We start from the raw sequence: 19001 nt of genomic DNA on the forward strand, positions 1-19001 counted from the left end.
ATCAATTTTGATGATATTGTCTAAGTTCCTTATATATCCAACGTTAAAACAACACTAAACATGCATCTCTTCGACAATGTGATGTACTTTTTGTAATTTGTAGGTGTACAATCTGCGGCGCTCGGCGGCTTTCAGAGAGAAGTGAAAAAGCTTACGGCACCTGGGATTCCCAGGCGGTCTTCCATCCAGGTACTAACCAGGCCCTGCTCTGCTTAACTTCCGAGATCAGACGAGATCGGGCGGAACCAGAGAGGTATGGCCGTAAGCTGCTTTTTATCTTTTTCCTAATCCTTTATAATGCGTCAAAAAATTATGTCACGCCTGCCGTTGGCATCTTTGTGTGGGTTAAATAAGGGTATGCAAAGAAGGCTGTGACATCCTATGCCGAAAATTGGATGGACTAGAGAAGACCCGCCCAGAAGTCCCAGCCAATCGGTGGATGGCCATTGCAGTCCCCGCCACCTCAAATGGCCTGACGATGGTATGGACGTAAGCCACCTTTCATCTTCTTCCTATTGCATCTCTTCTACAATGTGAAATACTTTTTACAATTGTGTAGGTGTACAATCTGCGGCGCTGGGCGGCTTTCGGAGAGAGAAGAGAAAAAGCTTACGGCACCTGGGATCCCCAGGCGGTCTTCCATCCAGGTACTAACCAGGCCCTGCTCTGCTTAGCTTCCGAGATCAGACGAGATCGGGCGGAACCAGAGAGGTATGGCCGTACGCTGCTTTTTATCTTTTTCCTAATCCTTTAAAACGTGTCAAAGATAATCAGAAGAGTTTCTTTTTCTAAAATTGAAGCAGTTCTTAGGATTGGCAAGAGAGGTTCCTAAAACCTGAAGGTAACTTTACTTTTCTTCACTGGCAATTCTAACATGTTGGGTTAGCACCTGTATTTCAACGGCTAAATTACAAACAAAAGTAGGCCAATTGTTAAATGTTGATCAACACTAATTTAGCAACCATGAAACGGAATCAATTTTGATGATATTGTCTAAGTTCCTTATATATCCAACGTTAAAACAACACTAAACATGCATCTCTTCGACAATGTGATATACTTTTTGTAATTTGTAGGTGTACAATCTGCGGCGCTCGGCGGCTTTCAGAGAGAAGTGAAAAAGCTTACGGCACCTGGGATTCCCAGGCGGTCTTCCATCCAGGTACTAAGCAGGCCCTGCTCTGCTTAGCTTCCGAGATCAGACGAGATCGGGCGGAACCAGAGAGGTATGGCCGTAAGCTGCTTTTTATCTTTTTCCTAATCCTTTAGAACGTGTCAAAGATAATCAGAAGAGTTTCTTTTTCTAAAATTGAAGCAGTTCTTAGGATTGGCAAGAGAGGTTCCTAAAACCTGAAGGTAACTTTACTTTTCTTCACTGGCAATTCTAACATGTTGGGTTAGCACCTGTATTTCAACGGCTAAATTACAAACAAAAGTATGCCAATTGTTAAATGTTGATCAACACTAATTTAGCAACCATGAAACGGAATCAATTTTGATGATATTGTCTAAGTTCCTTATATATCCAACGTTAAAACAACACTAAACATGCATCTCTTCGACAATGTGATATACTTTTTGTAATTTGTAGGTGTACAATCTGCGGCGCTCGGCGGCTTTCAGAGAGAAGTGAAAAAGCTTACGGCACCTGGGATTCCCAGGCGGTCTTCCATCCAGGTACTAACCAGGCCCTGCTCTGCTTAGCTTCCGAGATCAGACGAGATCGGGCGGAACCAGAGAGGTATGGCCGTAAGCTGCTTTTTATCTTTTTCCTAATCCTTTAAAACGTGTCAAAGATAATCAGAAGAGTTTCTTTTTCTAAAATTGAAGCAGTTCTTAGGATTGGCAAGAGAGGTTCCTAAAACCTGAAGGTAACTTTACTTTTCTTCACTGGCAATTCTAACATGTTGGGTTAGCACCTGTATTTCAACGGCTAAATTACAAACAAAAGTAGGCCAATTGTTAAATGTTGATCAACACTAATTTAGCAACCATGAAACGGAATCAATTTTGATGATATTGTCTAAGTTCCTTATATATCCAACGTTAAAACAACACTAAACATGCATCTCTTCGACAATGTGATATACTTTTTGTAATTTGTAGGTGTACAATCTGCGGCGCTCGGCGGCTTTCAGAGAGAAGTGAAAAAGCTTACGGCACCTGGGATTCCCAGGCGGTCTTCCATCCAGGTACTAACCAGGCCCTGCTCTGCTTAGCTTCCGAGATCAGACGAGATCGGGCGGAACCAGAGAGGTATGGCCGTAAGCTGCTTTTTATCTTTTTCCTAATCCTTTATAATGCGTCAAAAAATTATGTCACGCCTGCCGTTGGCATCTTTGTGTGGGTTAAATAAGGGTATGCAAAGAAGGCTGTGACATCCTATACCGAAAATTGGATGGACTAGAGAAGACCCGCCCAGGAGTCCCAGCCAATCGGTGGATGGCCATTGCAGTCCCCGCCACCTCAAATGGCCTGACGATGGTATGGACGTAAGCCACCTTTCATCTTCTTCCTATTGCATCTCTTCTACAATGTGAAATACTTTTTACAATTGTGTAGGTGTACAATCTGCGGCGCTGGGCGGCTTTCGGAGAGAGAAGTGAAAAAGCTTACGGCACCTGGGATTCCCAGGCGGTCTTCCATCCAGGTACTAACCAGGCCCTGCTCTGCTTAGCTTCCGAGATCAGACGAGATCGGGCGGAACCAGAGAGGTATGGCCGTAAGCTGCTTTTGATCTTTTTCCTAATCCTTTAAAACGTGTCAAAGATAATCAGAAGAGTTTCTTTTTCTAAAATTGAAGCAGTTCTTAGGATTGGCAAGAGAGGTTCCTAAAACCTGAAGGTAACTTTACTTTTCTTCACTGGCAATTCTAACATGTTGGGTTAGCACCTGTATTTCAACGGCTAAATTACAAACAAAAGTATGCCAATTGTTAAATGTTGATCAACACTAATTTAGCAACCATGAAACGGAATCAATTTTGATGATATTGTCTAAGTTCCTTATATATCCAACGTTAAAACAACACTAAACATGCATCTCTTCGACAATGTGATGTACTTTTTGTAATTTGTAGGTGTACAATCTGCGGCGCTCGGCAGCTTTCAGAGAGAAGTGAAAAAGCTTACGGCACCTGGGATTCCCAGGCGGTCTTCCATCCAGGTACTAACCAGGCCCTGCTCTGCTTAGCTTCCGAGATCAGACGAGATCGGGCGGAACCAGAGAGGTATGGCCGTAAGCTGCTTTTTATCTTTTTCCTAATCCTTTAAAACGTGTCAAAGATAATCAGAAGAGTTTCTTTTTCTAAAATTGAAGCAGTTCTTAGGATTGGCAAGAGAGGTTCCTAAAACCTGAAGGTAACTTTACTTTTCTTCACTGGCAATTCTAACATGTTGGGTTAGCACCTGTATTTCAACGGCTAAATTACAAACAAAAGTATGCCAATTGTTAAATGTTGATCAACACTAATTTAGCAACCATGAAACGGAATCAATTTTGATGATATTGTCTAAGTTCCTTATATATCCAACGTTAAAACAACACTAAACATGCATCTCTTCGACAATGTGATGTACTTTTTGTAATTTGTAGGTGTACAATCTGCGGCGCTCGGCAGCTTTCAGAGAGAAGTGAAAAAGCTTACGGCACCTGGGATTCCCAGGCGGTCTTCCATCCAGGTACTAACCAGGCCCTGCTCTGCTTAGCTTCCGAGATCAGACGAGATCGGGCGGAACCAGAGAGGTATGGCCGTAAGCTGCTTTTTATCTTTTTCCTAATCCTTTAAAACGTGTCAAAGATAATCAGAAGAGTTTCTTTTTCTAAAATTGAAGCAGTTCTTAGGATTGGCAAGAGAGGTTCCTAAAACCTGAAGGTAACTTTACTTTTCTTCACTGGCAATTCTAACATGTTGGGTTAGCACCTGTATTTCAACGGCTAAATTACAAACAAAAGTAGGCCAATTGTTAAATGTTGATCAACACTAATTTAGCAACCATGAAACGGAATCAATTTTGATGATATTGTCTAAGTTCCTTATATATCCAACGTTAAAACAACACTAAACATGCATCTCTTCGACAATGTGATATACTTTTTGTAATTTGTAGGTGTACAATCTGCGGCGCTCGGCGGCTTTCAGAGAGAAGTGAAAAAGCTTACGGCACCTGGGATTCCCAGGCGGTCTTCCATCCAGGTACTAACCAGGCCCTGCTCTGCTTAGCTTCCGAGATCAGACGAGATCGGGCGGAACCAGAGAGGTATGGCCGTAAGCTGCTTTTTATCTTTTTCCTAATCCTTTAAAACGTGTCAAAGATAATCAGAAGAGTTTCTTTTTCTAAAATTGAAGCAGTTCTTAGGATTGGCAAGAGAGGTTCCTAAAACCTGAAGGTAACTTTACTTTTCTTCACTGGCAATTCTAACATGTTGGGTTAGCACCTGTATTTCAACGGCTAAATTACAAACAAAAGTAGGCCAATTGTTAAATGTTGATCAACACTAATTTAGCAACCATGAAACGGAATCAATTTTGATGATATTGTCTAAGTTCCTTATATATCCAACGTTAAAACAACACTAAACATGCATCTCTTCGACAATGTGATATACTTTTTGTAATTTGTAGGTGTACAATCTGCGGCGCTCGGCGGCTTTCAGAGAGAAGTGAAAAAGCTTACGGCACCTGGGATTCCCAGGCGGTCTTCCATCCAGGTACTAACCAGGCCCTGCTCTGCTTAGCTTCCGAGATCAGACGAGATCGGGCGGAACCAGAGAGGTATGGCCGTAAGCTGCTTTTTATCTTTTTCCTAATCCTTTATAATGCGTCAAAAAATTATGTCACGCCTGCCGTTGGCATCTTTGTGTGGGTTAAATAAGGGTATGCAAAGAAGGCTGTGACATCCTATACCGAAAATTGGATGGACTAGAGAAGACCCGCCCAGGAGTCCCAGCCAATCGGTGGATGGCCATTGCAGTCCCCGCCACCTCAAATGGCCTGACGATGGTATGGACGTAAGCCACCTTTCATCTTCTTCCTATTGCATCTCTTCTACAATGTGAAATACTTTTTACAATTGTGTAGGTGTACAATCTGCGGCGCTGGGCGGCTTTCGGAGAGAGAAGTGAAAAAGCTTACGGCACCTGGGATTCCCAGGCGGTCTTCCATCCAGGTACTAACCAGGCCCTGCTCTGCTTAGCTTCCGAGATCAGACGAGATCGGGCGGAACCAGAGAGGTATGGCCGTAAGCTGCTTTTGATCTTTTTCCTAATCCTTTAAAACGTGTCAAAGATAATCAGAAGAGTTTCTTTTTCTAAAATTGAAGCAGTTCTTAGGATTGGCAAGAGAGGTTCCTAAAACCTGAAGGTAACTTTACTTTTCTTCACTGGCAATTCTAACATGTTGGGTTAGCACCTGTATTTCAACGGCTAAATTACAAACAAAAGTATGCCAATTGTTAAATGTTGATCAACACTAATTTAGCAACCATGAAACGGAATCAATTTTGATGATATTGTCTAAGTTCCTTATATATCCAACGTTAAAACAACACTAAACATGCATCTCTTCGACAATGTGATGTACTTTTTGTAATTTGTAGGTGTACAATCTGCGGCGCTCGGCAGCTTTCAGAGAGAAGTGAAAAAGCTTACGGCACCTGGGATTCCCAGGCGGTCTTCCATCCAGGTACTAACCAGGCCCTGCTCTGCTTAGCTTCCGAGATCAGACGAGATCGGGCGGAACCAGAGAGGTATGGCCGTAAGCTGCTTTTTATCTTTTTCCTAATCCTTTAAAACGTGTCAAAGATAATCAGAAGAGTTTCTTTTTCTAAAATTGAAGCAGTTCTTAGGATTGGCAAGAGAGGTTCCTAAAACCTGAAGGTAACTTTACTTTTCTTCACTGGCAATTCTAACATGTTGGGTTAGCACCTGTATTTCAACGGCTAAATTACAAACAAAAGTATGCCAATTGTTAAATGTTGATCAACACTAATTTAGCAACCATGAAACGGAATCAATTTTGATGATATTGTCTAAGTTCCTTATATATCCAACGTTAAAACAACACTAAACATGCATCTCTTCGACAATGTGATGTACTTTTTGTAATTTGTAGGTGTACAATCTGCGGCGCTCGGCAGCTTTCAGAGAGAAGTGAAAAAGCTTACGGCACCTGGGATTCCCAGGCGGTCTTCCATCCAGGTACTAACCAGGCCCTGCTCTGCTTAGCTTCCGAGATCAGACGAGATCGGGCGGAACCAGAGAGGTATGGCCGTAAGCTGCTTTTTATCTTTTTCCTAATCCTTTAAAACGTGTCAAAGATAATCAGAAGAGTTTCTTTTTCTAAAATTGAAGCAGTTCTTAGGATTGGCAAGAGAGGTTCCTAAAACCTGAAGGTAACTTTACTTTTCTTCACTGGCAATTCTAACATGTTGGGTTAGCACCTGTATTTCAACGGCTAAATTACAAACAAAAGTAGGCCAATTGTTAAATGTTGATCAACACTAATTTAGCAACCATGAAACGGAATCAATTTTGATGATATTGTCTAAGTTCCTTATATATCCAACGTTAAAACAACACTAAACATGCATCTCTTCGACAATGTGATGTACTTTTTGTAATTTGTAGGTGTACAATCTGCGGCGCTCGGCGGCTTTCAGAGAGAAGTGAAAAAGCTTACGGCACCTGGGATTCCCAGGCGGTCTTCCATCCAGGTACTAACCAGGCCCTGCTCTGCTTAACTTCCGAGATCAGACGAGATCGGGCGGAACCAGAGAGGTATGGCCGTAAGCTGCTTTTTATCTTTTTCCTAATCCTTTATAATGCGTCAAAAAATTATGTCACGCCTGCCGTTGGCATCTTTGTGTGGGTTAAATAAGGGTATGCAAAGAAGGCTGTGACATCCTATGCCGAAAATTGGATGGACTAGAGAAGACCCGCCCAGAAGTCCCAGCCAATCGGTGGATGGCCATTGCAGTCCCCGCCACCTCAAATGGCCTGACGATGGTATGGACGTAAGCCACCTTTCATCTTCTTCCTATTGCATCTCTTCTACAATGTGAAATACTTTTTACAATTGTGTAGGTGTACAATCTGCGGCGCTGGGCGGCTTTCGGAGAGAGAAGAGAAAAAGCTTACGGCACCTGGGATCCCCAGGCGGTCTTCCATCCAGGTACTAACCAGGCCCTGCTCTGCTTAGCTTCCGAGATCAGACGAGATCGGGCGGAACCAGAGAGGTATGGCCGTACGCTGCTTTTTATCTTTTTCCTAATCCTTTAAAACGTGTCAAAGATAATCAGAAGAGTTTCTTTTTCTAAAATTGAAGCAGTTCTTAGGATTGGCAAGAGAGGTTCCTAAAACCTGAAGGTAACTTTACTTTTCTTCACTGGCAATTCTAACATGTTGGGTTAGCACCTGTATTTCAACGGCTAAATTACAAACAAAAGTATGCCAATTGTTAAATGTTGATCAACACTAATTTAGCAACCATGAAACGGAATCAATTTTGATGATATTGTCTAAGTTCCTTATATATCCAACGTTAAAACAACACTAAACATGCATCTCTTCGACAATGTGATATACTTTTTGTAATTTGTAGGTGTACAATCTGCGGCGCTCGGCGGCTTTCAGAGAGAAGTGAAAAAGCTTACGGCACCTGGGATTCCCAGGCGGTCTTCCATCCAGGTACTAACCAGGCCCTGCTCTGCTTAGCTTCCGAGATCAGATGAGATCGGGCGGAACCAGAGAGGTATGGTCGTAAGCTGCTTTTTATCTTTTTCCTAATCCTTTAAAACGTGTCAAAGATAATCAGAAGAGTTTCTTTTTCTAAAATTGAAGCAGTTCTTAGGATTGGCAAGAGAGGTTCCTAAAACCTGAAGGTAACTTTACTTTTCTTCACTTGCAATTCTAACATGTTGGGTTAGCACCTGTATTTCAACGGCTAAATTACAAACAAAAGTAGGCCAATTGTTAAATGTTGATCAACACTAATTTAGCAACCATGAAACGGAATCAATTTTGATGATATTGTCTAAGTTCCTTATATATCCAACGTTAAAACAACACTAAACATGCATCTCTTCGACAATGTGATATACTTTTTGTAATTTGTAGGTGTACAATCTGCGGCGCTCGGCGGCTTTCAGAGAGAAGTGAAAAAGCTTACGGCACCTGGGATTCCCAGGCGGTCTTCCATCCAGGTACTAACCAGGCCCTGCTCTGCTTAGCTTCCGAGATCAGACGAAATCGGGCGGAACCAGAGAGGTATGGCCGTACGCTGCTTTTTATCTTTTTCCTAATCCTTTAAAACGTGTCAAAGATAATCAGAAGAGTTTCTTTTTCTAAAATTGAAGCAGTTCTTAGGATTGGCAAGAGAGGTTCCTAAAACCTGAAGGTAACTTTACTTTTCTTCACTGGCAATTCTAACATGTTGGGTTAGCACCTGTATTTCAACGGCTAAATTACAAACAAAAGTAGGCCAATTGTTAAATGTTGATCAACACTAATTTAGCAACCATGAAACGGAATCAATTTTGATGATATTGTCTAAGTTCCTTATATATCCAACGTTAAAACAACACTAAACATGCATCTCTTCGACAATGTGATATACTTTTTGTAATTTGTAGGTGTACAATCTGCGGCGCTCGGCGGCTTTCAGAGAGAAGTGAAAAAGCTTACGGCACCTGGGATTCCCAGGCGGTCTTCCATCCAGGTACTAACCAGGCCCTGCTCTGCTTAGCTTCCGAGATCAGACGAGATCGGGCGGAACCAGAGAGGTATGGCCGTAAGCTGCTTTTTATCTTTTTCCTAATCCTTTATAATGCGTCAAAAAATTATGTCACGCCTGCCGTTGGCATCTTTGTGTGGGTTAAATAAGGGTATGCAAAGAAGGCTGTGACATCCTATGCCGAAAATTGGATGGACTAGAGAAGACCCGCCCAGGAGTCCCAGCCAATCGGTGGATGGCCATTGCAGTCCCCGCCACCTCAAATGGCCTGACGATGGTATGGACGTAAGCCACCTTTCATCTTCTTCCTATTGCATCTCTTCTACAATGTGAAATACTTTTTACAATTGTGTAGGTGTACAATCTGCGGCGCTGGGCGGCTTTCGGAGAGAGAAGTGAAAAAGCTTACGGCACCTGGGATTCCCAGGCGGTCTTCCATCCAGGTACTAACCAGGCCCTGCTCTGCTTAGCTTCCGAGATCAGACGAGATCGGGCGGAACCAGAGAGGTATGGCCGTAAGCTGCTTTTTATCTTTTTCCTAATCCTTTATAATGCGTCAAAAAATTATGTCACGCCTGCCGTTGGCATCTTTGTGTGGGTTAAATAAGGGTATGCAAAGAAGGCTGTGACATCCTATACCGAAAATTGGATGGACTAGAGAAGACCCGCCCAGGAGTCCCAGCCAATCGGTGGATGGCCATTGCAGTCCCCGCCACCTCAAATGGCCTGACGATGGTATGGACGTAAGCCACCTTTCATCTTCTTCCTATTGCATCTCTTCTACAATGTGAAATACTTTTTACAATTGTGTAGGTGTACAATCTGCGGCGCTGGGCGGCTTTCGGAGAGAGAAGTGAAAAAGCTTACGGCACCTGGGATTCCCAGGCGGTCTTCCATCCAGGTACTAACCAGGCCCTGCTCTGCTTAGCTTCCGAGATCAGACGAGATCGGGCGGAACCAGAGAGGTATGGCCGTAAGCTGCTTTTTATCTTTTTCCTAATCCTTTAGAACGTGTCAAAGATAATCAGAAGAGTTTCTTTTTCTAAAATTGAAGCAGTTCTTAGGATTGGCAAGAGAGGTTCCTAAAACCTGAAGGTAACTTTACTTTTCTTCACTGGCAATTCTAACATGTTGGGTTAGCACCTGTATTTCAACGGCTAAATTACAAACAAAAGTAGGCCAATTGTTAAATGTTGATCAACACTAATTTAGCAACCATGAAACGGAATCAATTTTGATGATATTGTCTAAGTTCCTTATATATCCAACGTTAAAACAACACTAAACATGCATCTCTTCGACAATGTGATATACTTTTTGTAATTTGTAGGTGTACAATCTGCGGCGCTCGGCGGCTTTCAGAGAGAAGTGAAAAAGCTTACGGCACCTGGGATTCCCAGGCGGTCTTCCATCCAGGTACTAAGCAGGCCCTGCTCTGCTTAGCTTCCGAGATCAGACGAGATCGGGCGGAACCAGAGAGGTATGGCCGTAAGCTGCTTTTTATCTTTTTCCTAATCCTTTAGAACGTGTCAAAGATAATCAGAAGAGTTTCTTTTTCTAAAATTGAAGCAGTTCTTAGGATTGGCAAGAGAGGTTCCTAAAACCTGAAGGTAACTTTACTTTTCTTCACTGGCAATTCTAACATGTTGGGTTAGCACCTGTATTTCAACGGCTAAATTACAAACAAAAGTATGCCAATTGTTAAATGTTGATCAACACTAATTTAGCAACCATGAAACGGAATCAATTTTGATGATATTGTCTAAGTTCCTTATATATCCAACGTTAAAACAACACTAAACATGCATCTCTTCGACAATGTGATGTACTTTTTGTAATTTGTAGGTGTACAATCTGCGGCGCTCGGCAGCTTTCAGAGAGAAGTGAAAAGCTTACGGCACCTGGGATTCCCAGGCGGTCTTCCATCCAGGTACTAACCAGGCCCTGCTCTGCTTAGCTTCCGAGATCAGACGAGATCGGGCGGAACCAGAGAGGTATGGCCGTAAGCTGCTTTTTATCTTTTTCCTAATCCTTTAAAACGTGTCAAAGATAAACAGAAGAGTTTCTTTTTCTAAAATTGAAGCAGTTCTTAGGATTGGCAAGAGAGGTTCCTAAAACCTGAAGGTAACTTTACTTTTCTTCACTGGCAATTCTAACATGTTGGGTTAGCACCTGTATTTCAACGGCTAAATTACAAACAAAAGTAGGCCAATTGTTAAATGTTGATCAACACTAATTTAGCAACCATGAAACGGGATCAATTTTGATGATATTGTCTAAGTTCCTTATATATCCAACGTTAAAACAACACTAAACATGCATCTCTTCGACAATGTGATATACTTTTTGTAATTTGTAGGTGTACAATCTGCGGCGCTCGGCGGCTTTCAGAGAGAAGTGAAAAAGCTTACGGCACCTGGGATTCCCAGGCGGTCTTCCATCCAGGTACTAACCAGGCCCTGCTCTGCTTAGCTTCCGAGATCAGACGAGATCGGGCGGAACCAGAGAGGTATGGCCGTAAGCTGCTTTTTATCTTTTTCCTAATCCTTTATAATGCGTCAAAAAATTATGTCACGCCTGCCGTTGGCATCTTTGTGTGGGTTAAATAAGGGTATGCAAAGAAGGCTGTGACATCCTATGCCGAAAATTGGATGGACTAGAGAAGACCCGCCCAGGAGTCCCAGCCAATCGGTGGATGGCCATTGCAGTCCCCGCCACCTCAAATGGCCTGACGATGGTATGGACGTAAGCCACCTTTCATCTTCTTCCTATTGCATCTCTTCTACAATGTGAAATACTTTTTACAATTGTGTAGGTGTACAATCTGCGGCGCTGGGCGGCTTTCGGAGAGAGAAGTGAAAAAGCTTACGGCACCTGGGATTCCCAGGCGGTCTTCCATCCAGGTACTAACCAGGCCCTGCTCTGCTTAGCTTCCGAGATCAGACGAGATCGGGCGGAACCAGAGAGGTATGGCCGTAAGCTGCTTTTTATCTTTTTCCTAATCCTTTAGAACGTGTCAAAGATAATCAGAAGAGTTTCTTTTTCTAAAATTGAAGCAGTTCTTAGGATTGGCAAGAGAGGTTCCTAAAACCTGAAGGTAACTTTACTTTTCTTCACTGGCAATTCTAACATGTTGGGTTAGCACCTGTATTTCAACGGCTAAATTACAAACAAAAGTATGCCAATTGTTAAATGTTGATCAACACTAATTTAGCAACCATGAAACGGAATCAATTTTGATGATATTGTCTAAGTTCCTTATATATCCAACGTTAAAACAACACTAAACATGCATCTCTTCGACAATGTGATGTACTTTTTGTAATTTGTAGGTGTACAATCTGCGGCGCTCGGCAGCTTTCAGAGAGAAGTGAAAAGCTTACGGCACCTGGGATTCCCAGGCGGTCTTCCATCCAGGTACTAACCAGGCCCTGCTCTGCTTAGCTTCCGAGATCAGACGAGATCGGGCGGAACCAGAGAGGTATGGCCGTAAGCTGCTTTTTATCTTTTTCCTAATCCTTTAAAACGTGTCAAAGATAATCAGAAGAGTTTCTTTTTCTAAAATTGAAGCAGTTCTTAGGATTGGCAAGAGAGGTTCCTAAAACCTGAAGGTAACTTTACTTTTCTTCACTGGCAATTCTAACATGTTGGGTTAGCACCTGTATTTCAACGGCTAAATTACAAACAAAAGTAGGCCAATTGTTAAATGTTGATCAACACTAATTTAGCAACCATGAAACGGAATCAATTTTGATGATATTGTCTAAGTTCCTTATATATCCAACGTTAAAACAACACTAAACATGCATCTCTTCGACAATGTGATATACTTTTTGTAATTTGTAGGTGTACAATCTGCGGCGCTCGGCGGCTTTCAGAGAGAAGTGAAAAAGCTTACGGCACCTGGGATTCCCAGGCGGTCTTCCATCCAGGTACTAACCAGGCCCTGCTCTGCTTAGCTTCCGAGATCAGACGAGATCGGGCGGAACCAGAGAGGTATGGCCGTAAGCTGCTTTTTATCTTTTTCCTAATCCTTTATAATGCGTCAAAAAATTATGTCACGCCTGCCGTTGGCATCTTTGTGTGGGTTAAATAAGGGTATGCAAAGAAGGCTGTGACATCCTATGCCGAAAATTGGATGGACTAGAGAAGACCCGCCCAGGAGTCCCAGCCAATCGGTGGATGGCCATTGCAGTCCCCGCCACCTCAAATGGCCTGACGATGGTATGGACGTAAGCCACCTTTCATCTTCTTCCTATTGCATCTCTTCTACAATGTGAAATACTTTTTACAATTGTGTAGGTGTACAATCTGCGGCGCTGGGCGGCTTTCGGAGAGAGAAGTGAAAAAGCTTACGGCACCTGGGATTCCCAGGCGGTCTTCCATCCAGGTACTAACCAGGCCCTGCTCTGCTTAGCTTCCGAGATCAGACGAGATCGGGCGGAACCAGAGAGGTATGGCCGTAAGCTGCTTTAATATCTTTTTCCTAATCCTTTAGAACGTGTCAAAGATAATCAGAAAAGTTTCTTTTTCTAAAATTGAAGCAGTTCTTAGGATTGGCAAGAGAGGTTCCTAAAACCTGAAGGTAACTTTACTTTTCTTCACTGGCAATTCTAACATGTTGGGTTAGCACCTGTATTTCAACGGCTAAATTACAAACAAAAGTAGGCCAATTGTTAAATGTTGATCAACACTAATTTAGCAACCATGAAACGGAATCAATTTTGATGATATTGTCTAAGTTCCTTATATATCCAACGTTAAAACAACACTAAACATGCATCTCTTCGACAATGTGATATACTTTTTGTAATTTGTAGGTGTACAATCTGCGGCGCTCGGCGGCTTTCAGAGAGAAGTGAAAAAGCTTACGGCACCTGGGATTCCCAGGCGGTCTTCCATCCAGGTACTAAGCAGGCCCTGCTCTGCTTAGCTTCCGAGATCAGACGAGATCGGGCGGAACCAGAGAGGTATGGCCGTAAGCTGCTTTTTATCTTTTTCCTAATCCTTTAGAACGTGTCAAAGATAATCAGAAGAGTTTCTTTTTCTAAAATTGAAGCAGTTCTTAGGATTGGCAAGAGAGGTTCCTAAAACCTGAAGGTAACTTTACTTTTCTTCACTGGCAATTCTAACATGTTGGGTTAGCACCTGTATTTCAACGGCTAAATTACAAACAAAAGTATGCCAATTGTTAAATGTTGATCAACACTAATTTAGCAACCATGAAACGGAATCAATTTTGATGATATTGTCTAAGTTCCTTATATATCCAACGTTAAAACAACACTAAACATGCATCTCTTCGACAATGTGATATACTTTTTGTAATTTGTAGGTGTACAATCTGCGGCGCTCGGCGGCTTTCAGAGAGAAGTGAAAAAGCTTACGGCACCTGGGATTCCCAGGCGGTCTTCCATCCAGGTACTAACCAGGCCCTGCTCTGCTTAGCTTCCGAGATCAGACGAGATCGGGCGGAACCAGAGAGGTATGGCCGTAAGCTGCTTTTTATCTTTTTCCTAATCCTTTATAATGCGTCAAAAAATTATGTCACGCCTGCCGTTGGCATCTTTGTGTGGGTTAAATAAGGGTATGCAAAGAAGGCTGTGACATCCTATACCGAAAATTGGATGGACTAGAGAAGACCCGCCCAGGAGTCCCAGCCAATCGGTGGATGGCCATTGCAGTCCCCGCCACCTCAAATGGCCTGACGATGGTATGGACGTAAGCCACCTTTTCATCTTCTTCCTATTGCATCTCTTCTACAATGTGAAATACTTTTTACAATTGTGTAGGTGTACAATCTGCGGCGCTGGGCGGCTTTCGGAGAGAGAAGTGAAAAAGCTTACGGCACCTGGGATTCCCAGGCGGTCTTCCATCCAGGTACTAACCAGGCCCTGCTCTGCTTAGCTTCCGAGATCAGACGAGATCGGGCGGAACCAGAGAGGTATGGCCGTAAGCTGCTTTTTATCTTTTTCCTAATCCTTTATAATGCGTCAAAAAATTATGTCACGCCTGCCGTTGGCATCTTTGTGTGGGTTAAATAAGGGTATGCAAAGAAGGCTGTGACATCCTATGCCGAAAATTGGATGGACTAGAGAAGACCCGCCCAGGAGTCCCAGCCAATCGGTGGATGGCCATTGCAGTCCCCGCCACCTCAAATGGCCTGACGATGGTATGGACGTAAGCCACCTTTCATCTTCTTCCTATTGCATCTCTTCTACAATGTGAAATACTTTTTACAATTGTGTAGGTGTACAATCTGCGGCGCTGGGCGGCTTTCGGAGAGAGAAGTGAAAAAGCTTACGGCACCTGGGATTCCCAGGCGGTCTTCCATCCAGGTACTAACCAGGCCCTGCTCTGCTTAGCTTCCGAGATCAGACGAGATCGGGCGGAACCAGAGAGGTATGGCCGTAAGCTGCTTTAATATCTTTTTCCTAATCCTTTAGAACGTGTCAAAGATAATCAGAAAAGTTTCTTTTTCTAAAATTGAAGCAGTTCTTAGGATTGGCAAGAGAGGTTCCTAAAACCTGAAGGTAACTTTACTTTTCTTCACTGGCAATTCTAACATGTTGGGTTAGCACCTGTATTTCAACGGCTAAATTACAAACAAAAGTAGGCCAATTGTTAAATGTTGATCAACACTAATTTAGCAACCATGAAACGGAATCAATTTTGATGATATTGTCTAAGTTCCTTATATATCCAACGTTAAAACAACACTAAACATGCATCTCTTCGACAATGTGATATACTTTTTGTAATTTGTAGGTGTACAATCTGCGGCGCTCGGCGGCTTTCAGAGAGAAGTGAAAAAGCTTACGGCACCTGGGATTCCCAGGCGGTCTTCCATCCAGGTACTAACCAGGCCCTGCTCTGCTTAGCTTCCGAGATCAGACGAGATCGGGCGGAACCAGAGAGGTATGGCCGTAAGCTGCTTTTTATCTTTTTCCTAATCCTTTATAATGCGTCAAAAAATTATGTCACGCCTGCCGTTGGCATCTTTGTGTGGGTTAAATAAGGGTATGCAAAGAAGGCTGTGACATCCTATGCCGAAAATTGGATGGACTAGAGAAGACCCGCCCAGGAGTCCCAGCCAATCGGTGGATGGCCATTGCAGTCCCCGCCACCTCAAATGGCCTGACGATGGTATGGACGTAAGCCACCTTTCATCTTCTTCCTATTGCATCTCTTCTACAATGTGAAATACTTTTTACAATTGTGTAGGTGTACAATCTGCGGCGCTGGGCGGCTTTCGGAGAGAGAAGTGAAAAAGCTTACGGCACCTGGGATTCCCAGGCGGTCTTCCATCCAGGTACTAACCAGGCCCTGCTCTGCTTAGCTTCCGAGATCAGACGAGATCGGGCGGAACCAGAGAGGTATGGCCGTAAGCTGCTTTTTATCTTTTTCCTAATCCTTTAGAACGTGTCAAAGATAATCAGAAGAGTTTCTTTTTCTAAAATTGAAGCAGTTCTTAGGATTGGCAAGAGAGGTTCCTAAAACCTGAAGGTAACTTTACTTTTCTTCACTGGCAATTCTAACATGTTGGGTTAGCACCTGTATTTCAACGGCTAAATTACAAACAAAAGTAGGCCAATTGTTAAATGTTGATCAACACTAATTTAGCAACCATGAAACGGAATCAATTTTGATGATATTGTCTAAGTTCCTTATATATCCAACGTTAAAACAACACTAAACATGCATCTCTTCGACAATGTGATATACTTTTTGTAATTTGTAGGTGTACAATCTGCGGCGCTCGGCGGCTTTCAGAGAGAAGTGAAAAAGCTTACGGCACCTGGGATTCCCAGGCGGTCTTCCATCCAGGTACTAAGCAGGCCCTGCTCTGCTTAGCTTCCGAGATCAGACGAGATCGGGCGGAACCAGAGAGGTATGGCCGTAAGCTGCTTTTTATCTTTTTCCTAATCCTTTAGAACGTGTCAAAGATAATCAGAAGAGTTTCTTTTTCTAAAATTGAAGCAGTTCTTAGGATTGGCAAGAGAGGTTCCTAAAACCTGAAGGTAACTTTACTTTTCTTCACTGGCAATTCTAACATGTTGGGTTAGCACCTGTATTTCAACGGCTAAATTACAAACAAAAGTATGCCAATTGTTAAATGTTGATCAACACTAATTTAGCAACCATGAAACGGAATCAATTTTGATGATATTGTCTAAGTTCCTTATATATCCAACGTTAAAACAACACTAAACATGCATCTCTTCGACAATGTGATGTACTTTTTGTAATTTGTAGGTGTACAATCTGCGGCGCTCGGCAGCTTTCAGAGAGAAGTGAAAAGCTTACGGCACCTGGGATTCCCAGGCGGTCTTCCATCCAGGTACTAACCAGGCCCTGCTCTGCTTAGCTTCCGAGATCAGACGAGATCGGGCGGAACCAGAGAGGTATGGCCGTAAGCTGCTTTTTATCTTTTTCCTAATCCTTTAAAACGTGTCAAAGATAATCAGAAGAGTTTCTTTTTCTAAAATTGAAGCAGTTCTTAGGATTGGCAAGAGAGGTTCCTAAAACCTGAAGGTAACTTTACTTTTCTTCACTGGCAATTCTAACATGTTGGGTTAGCACCTGTATTTCAACGGCTAAATTACAAACAAAAGTAGGCCAATTGTTAAATGTTGATCAACACTAATTTAGCAACCATGAAACGGAATCAATTTTGATGATATTGTCTAAGTTCCTTATATATCCAACGTTAAAACAACACTAAACATGCATCTCTTCGACAATGTGATATACTTTTTGTAATTTGTAGGTGTACAATCTGCGGCGCTCGGCGGCTTTCAGAGAGAAGTGAAAAAGCTTACGGCACCTGGGATTCCCAGGCGGTCTTCCATCCAGGTACTAACCAGGCCCTGCTCTGCTTAGCTTCCGAGATCAGACGAGATCGGGCGGAACCAGAGAGGTATGGCCGTAAGCTGCTTTTTATCTTTTTCCTAATCCTTTATAATGCGTCAAAAAATTATGTCACGCCTGCCGTTGGCATCTTTGTGTGGGTTAAATAAGGGTATGCAAAGAAGGCTGTGACATCCTATGCCGAAAATTGGATGGACTAGAGAAGACCCGCCCAGGAGTCCCAGCCAATCGGTGGATGGCCATTGCAGTCCCCGCCACCTCAAATGGCCTGACGATGGTATGGACGTAAGCCACCTTTCATCTTCTTCCTATTGCATCTCTTCTACAATGTGAAATACTTTTTACAATTGTGTAGGTGTACAATCTGCGGCGCTGGGCGGCTTTCGGAGAGAGAAGTGAAAAAGCTTACGGCACCTGGGATTCCCAGGCGGTCTTCCATCCAGGTACTAACCAGGCCCTGCTCTGCTTAGCTTCCGAGATCAGACGAGATCGGGCGGAACCAGAGAGGTATGGCCGTAAGCTGCTTTAATATCTTTTTCCTAATCCTTTAGAACGTGTCAAAGATAATCAGAAAAGTTTCTTTTTCTAAAATTGAAGCAGTTCTTAGGATTGGCAAGAGAGGTTCCTAAAACCTGAAGGTAACTTTACTTTTCTTCACTGGCAATTCTAACATGTTGGGTTAGCACCTGTATTTCAACGGCTAAATTACAAACAAAAGTAGGCCAATTGTTAAATGTTGATCAACACTAATTTAGCAACCATGAAACGGAATCAATTTTGATGATATTGTCTAAGTTCCTTATATATCCAACGTTAAAACAACACTAAACATGCATCTCTTCGACAATGTGATATACTTTTTGTAATTTGTAGGTGTACAATCTGCGGCGCTCGGCGGCTTTCAGAGAGAAGTGAAAAAGCTTACGGCACCTGGGATTCCCAGGCGGTCTTCCATCCAGGTACTAAGCAGGCCCTGCTCTGCTTAGCTTCCGAGATCAGACGAGATCGGGCGGAACCAGAGAGGTATGGCCGTAAGCTGCTTTTTATCTTTTTCCTAATCCTTTAGAACGTGTCAAAGATAATCAGAAGAGTTTCTTTTTCTAAAATTGAAGCAGTTCTTAGGATTGGCAAGAGAGGTTCCTAAAACCTGAAGGTAACTTTACTTTTCTTCACTGGCAATTCTAACATGTTGGGTTAGCACCTGTATTTCAACGGCTAAATTACAAACAAAAGTATGCCAATTGTTAAATGTTGATCAACACTAATTTAGCAACCATGAAACGGAATCAATTTTGATGATATTGTCTAAGTTCCTTATATATCCAACGTTAAAACAACACTAAACATGCATCTCTTCGACAATGTGATATACTTTTTGTAATTTGTAGGTGTACAATCT

At 42.7% G+C, this 19001-nt stretch overlaps 38 non-coding genes across 38 annotated transcripts; all 38 read right to left on the reverse strand.

Annotated features, from left to right (window-relative positions):
• Window positions 1-148: 148 nt before the first annotated feature.
• LOC134114774 (5S ribosomal RNA) lies at window positions 149-267 on the reverse strand. The gene has a single exon (XR_009947134.1). It is a non-coding gene; the product is annotated as a 5S ribosomal RNA (ribosomal RNA).
• A 339-nt stretch (window positions 268-606) lies between these two features.
• Window positions 607-725, reverse strand: LOC134114720 (5S ribosomal RNA). The gene has a single exon (XR_009947087.1). It is a non-coding gene; the product is annotated as a 5S ribosomal RNA (ribosomal RNA).
• A 396-nt stretch (window positions 726-1121) lies between these two features.
• On the reverse strand, window positions 1122-1240 carry LOC134114510 (5S ribosomal RNA). The gene has a single exon (XR_009946877.1). It is a non-coding gene; the product is annotated as a 5S ribosomal RNA (ribosomal RNA).
• A 396-nt stretch (window positions 1241-1636) lies between these two features.
• LOC134114967 (5S ribosomal RNA) lies at window positions 1637-1755 on the reverse strand. Its single transcript, XR_009947329.1, has one exon. It is a non-coding gene; the product is annotated as a 5S ribosomal RNA (ribosomal RNA).
• Window positions 1756-2151: 396 nt separating this feature from the next.
• On the reverse strand, window positions 2152-2270 carry LOC134114968 (5S ribosomal RNA). Its single transcript, XR_009947330.1, has one exon. It is a non-coding gene; the product is annotated as a 5S ribosomal RNA (ribosomal RNA).
• A 339-nt stretch (window positions 2271-2609) lies between these two features.
• LOC134114969 (5S ribosomal RNA) lies at window positions 2610-2728 on the reverse strand. The gene has a single exon (XR_009947331.1). It is a non-coding gene; the product is annotated as a 5S ribosomal RNA (ribosomal RNA).
• Window positions 2729-3124: 396 nt separating this feature from the next.
• Window positions 3125-3243, reverse strand: LOC134114970 (5S ribosomal RNA). The gene has a single exon (XR_009947332.1). It is a non-coding gene; the product is annotated as a 5S ribosomal RNA (ribosomal RNA).
• A 396-nt stretch (window positions 3244-3639) lies between these two features.
• On the reverse strand, window positions 3640-3758 carry LOC134114971 (5S ribosomal RNA). The gene has a single exon (XR_009947333.1). It is a non-coding gene; the product is annotated as a 5S ribosomal RNA (ribosomal RNA).
• A 396-nt stretch (window positions 3759-4154) lies between these two features.
• Window positions 4155-4273, reverse strand: LOC134114972 (5S ribosomal RNA). Its single transcript, XR_009947334.1, has one exon. It is a non-coding gene; the product is annotated as a 5S ribosomal RNA (ribosomal RNA).
• Window positions 4274-4669: 396 nt separating this feature from the next.
• Window positions 4670-4788, reverse strand: LOC134114973 (5S ribosomal RNA). Its single transcript, XR_009947335.1, has one exon. It is a non-coding gene; the product is annotated as a 5S ribosomal RNA (ribosomal RNA).
• Window positions 4789-5127: 339 nt separating this feature from the next.
• Window positions 5128-5246, reverse strand: LOC134114975 (5S ribosomal RNA). The gene has a single exon (XR_009947337.1). It is a non-coding gene; the product is annotated as a 5S ribosomal RNA (ribosomal RNA).
• A 396-nt stretch (window positions 5247-5642) lies between these two features.
• LOC134114976 (5S ribosomal RNA) lies at window positions 5643-5761 on the reverse strand. The gene has a single exon (XR_009947338.1). It is a non-coding gene; the product is annotated as a 5S ribosomal RNA (ribosomal RNA).
• A 396-nt stretch (window positions 5762-6157) lies between these two features.
• Window positions 6158-6276, reverse strand: LOC134114977 (5S ribosomal RNA). Its single transcript, XR_009947339.1, has one exon. It is a non-coding gene; the product is annotated as a 5S ribosomal RNA (ribosomal RNA).
• Window positions 6277-6672: 396 nt separating this feature from the next.
• On the reverse strand, window positions 6673-6791 carry LOC134114785 (5S ribosomal RNA). The gene has a single exon (XR_009947145.1). It is a non-coding gene; the product is annotated as a 5S ribosomal RNA (ribosomal RNA).
• Window positions 6792-7130: 339 nt separating this feature from the next.
• Window positions 7131-7249, reverse strand: LOC134114721 (5S ribosomal RNA). The gene has a single exon (XR_009947088.1). It is a non-coding gene; the product is annotated as a 5S ribosomal RNA (ribosomal RNA).
• Window positions 7250-7645: 396 nt separating this feature from the next.
• LOC134114338 (5S ribosomal RNA) lies at window positions 7646-7764 on the reverse strand. Its single transcript, XR_009946704.1, has one exon. It is a non-coding gene; the product is annotated as a 5S ribosomal RNA (ribosomal RNA).
• Window positions 7765-8160: 396 nt separating this feature from the next.
• On the reverse strand, window positions 8161-8279 carry LOC134114669 (5S ribosomal RNA). The gene has a single exon (XR_009947036.1). It is a non-coding gene; the product is annotated as a 5S ribosomal RNA (ribosomal RNA).
• Window positions 8280-8675: 396 nt separating this feature from the next.
• Window positions 8676-8794, reverse strand: LOC134114978 (5S ribosomal RNA). Its single transcript, XR_009947340.1, has one exon. It is a non-coding gene; the product is annotated as a 5S ribosomal RNA (ribosomal RNA).
• A 339-nt stretch (window positions 8795-9133) lies between these two features.
• LOC134114979 (5S ribosomal RNA) lies at window positions 9134-9252 on the reverse strand. Its single transcript, XR_009947341.1, has one exon. It is a non-coding gene; the product is annotated as a 5S ribosomal RNA (ribosomal RNA).
• A 339-nt stretch (window positions 9253-9591) lies between these two features.
• Window positions 9592-9710, reverse strand: LOC134114980 (5S ribosomal RNA). Its single transcript, XR_009947342.1, has one exon. It is a non-coding gene; the product is annotated as a 5S ribosomal RNA (ribosomal RNA).
• A 396-nt stretch (window positions 9711-10106) lies between these two features.
• Window positions 10107-10225, reverse strand: LOC134114511 (5S ribosomal RNA). The gene has a single exon (XR_009946878.1). It is a non-coding gene; the product is annotated as a 5S ribosomal RNA (ribosomal RNA).
• A 395-nt stretch (window positions 10226-10620) lies between these two features.
• Window positions 10621-10739, reverse strand: LOC134114981 (5S ribosomal RNA). Its single transcript, XR_009947343.1, has one exon. It is a non-coding gene; the product is annotated as a 5S ribosomal RNA (ribosomal RNA).
• A 396-nt stretch (window positions 10740-11135) lies between these two features.
• LOC134114982 (5S ribosomal RNA) lies at window positions 11136-11254 on the reverse strand. The gene has a single exon (XR_009947344.1). It is a non-coding gene; the product is annotated as a 5S ribosomal RNA (ribosomal RNA).
• A 339-nt stretch (window positions 11255-11593) lies between these two features.
• LOC134114983 (5S ribosomal RNA) lies at window positions 11594-11712 on the reverse strand. Its single transcript, XR_009947345.1, has one exon. It is a non-coding gene; the product is annotated as a 5S ribosomal RNA (ribosomal RNA).
• A 395-nt stretch (window positions 11713-12107) lies between these two features.
• Window positions 12108-12226, reverse strand: LOC134114984 (5S ribosomal RNA). The gene has a single exon (XR_009947346.1). It is a non-coding gene; the product is annotated as a 5S ribosomal RNA (ribosomal RNA).
• A 396-nt stretch (window positions 12227-12622) lies between these two features.
• Window positions 12623-12741, reverse strand: LOC134114986 (5S ribosomal RNA). Its single transcript, XR_009947348.1, has one exon. It is a non-coding gene; the product is annotated as a 5S ribosomal RNA (ribosomal RNA).
• Window positions 12742-13080: 339 nt separating this feature from the next.
• Window positions 13081-13199, reverse strand: LOC134114987 (5S ribosomal RNA). The gene has a single exon (XR_009947349.1). It is a non-coding gene; the product is annotated as a 5S ribosomal RNA (ribosomal RNA).
• Window positions 13200-13596: 397 nt separating this feature from the next.
• On the reverse strand, window positions 13597-13715 carry LOC134114512 (5S ribosomal RNA). Its single transcript, XR_009946879.1, has one exon. It is a non-coding gene; the product is annotated as a 5S ribosomal RNA (ribosomal RNA).
• Window positions 13716-14111: 396 nt separating this feature from the next.
• LOC134114988 (5S ribosomal RNA) lies at window positions 14112-14230 on the reverse strand. The gene has a single exon (XR_009947350.1). It is a non-coding gene; the product is annotated as a 5S ribosomal RNA (ribosomal RNA).
• A 340-nt stretch (window positions 14231-14570) lies between these two features.
• LOC134114989 (5S ribosomal RNA) lies at window positions 14571-14689 on the reverse strand. The gene has a single exon (XR_009947351.1). It is a non-coding gene; the product is annotated as a 5S ribosomal RNA (ribosomal RNA).
• A 339-nt stretch (window positions 14690-15028) lies between these two features.
• LOC134114990 (5S ribosomal RNA) lies at window positions 15029-15147 on the reverse strand. The gene has a single exon (XR_009947352.1). It is a non-coding gene; the product is annotated as a 5S ribosomal RNA (ribosomal RNA).
• Window positions 15148-15544: 397 nt separating this feature from the next.
• LOC134114991 (5S ribosomal RNA) lies at window positions 15545-15663 on the reverse strand. The gene has a single exon (XR_009947353.1). It is a non-coding gene; the product is annotated as a 5S ribosomal RNA (ribosomal RNA).
• Window positions 15664-16002: 339 nt separating this feature from the next.
• LOC134114992 (5S ribosomal RNA) lies at window positions 16003-16121 on the reverse strand. The gene has a single exon (XR_009947354.1). It is a non-coding gene; the product is annotated as a 5S ribosomal RNA (ribosomal RNA).
• A 396-nt stretch (window positions 16122-16517) lies between these two features.
• On the reverse strand, window positions 16518-16636 carry LOC134114513 (5S ribosomal RNA). The gene has a single exon (XR_009946880.1). It is a non-coding gene; the product is annotated as a 5S ribosomal RNA (ribosomal RNA).
• A 395-nt stretch (window positions 16637-17031) lies between these two features.
• LOC134114993 (5S ribosomal RNA) lies at window positions 17032-17150 on the reverse strand. Its single transcript, XR_009947355.1, has one exon. It is a non-coding gene; the product is annotated as a 5S ribosomal RNA (ribosomal RNA).
• A 396-nt stretch (window positions 17151-17546) lies between these two features.
• Window positions 17547-17665, reverse strand: LOC134114994 (5S ribosomal RNA). Its single transcript, XR_009947356.1, has one exon. It is a non-coding gene; the product is annotated as a 5S ribosomal RNA (ribosomal RNA).
• Window positions 17666-18004: 339 nt separating this feature from the next.
• On the reverse strand, window positions 18005-18123 carry LOC134114995 (5S ribosomal RNA). The gene has a single exon (XR_009947357.1). It is a non-coding gene; the product is annotated as a 5S ribosomal RNA (ribosomal RNA).
• A 397-nt stretch (window positions 18124-18520) lies between these two features.
• Window positions 18521-18639, reverse strand: LOC134114515 (5S ribosomal RNA). Its single transcript, XR_009946882.1, has one exon. It is a non-coding gene; the product is annotated as a 5S ribosomal RNA (ribosomal RNA).
• Between the last annotated feature and the right edge of the window lie 362 nt (window positions 18640-19001).

This window comes from Pungitius pungitius, unplaced genomic scaffold (assembly GCF_949316345.1).
Source record: "Pungitius pungitius unplaced genomic scaffold, fPunPun2.1 scaffold_34, whole genome shotgun sequence".
Classification (NCBI taxonomy): domain Eukaryota; kingdom Metazoa; phylum Chordata; class Actinopteri; order Perciformes; family Gasterosteidae; genus Pungitius; species Pungitius pungitius.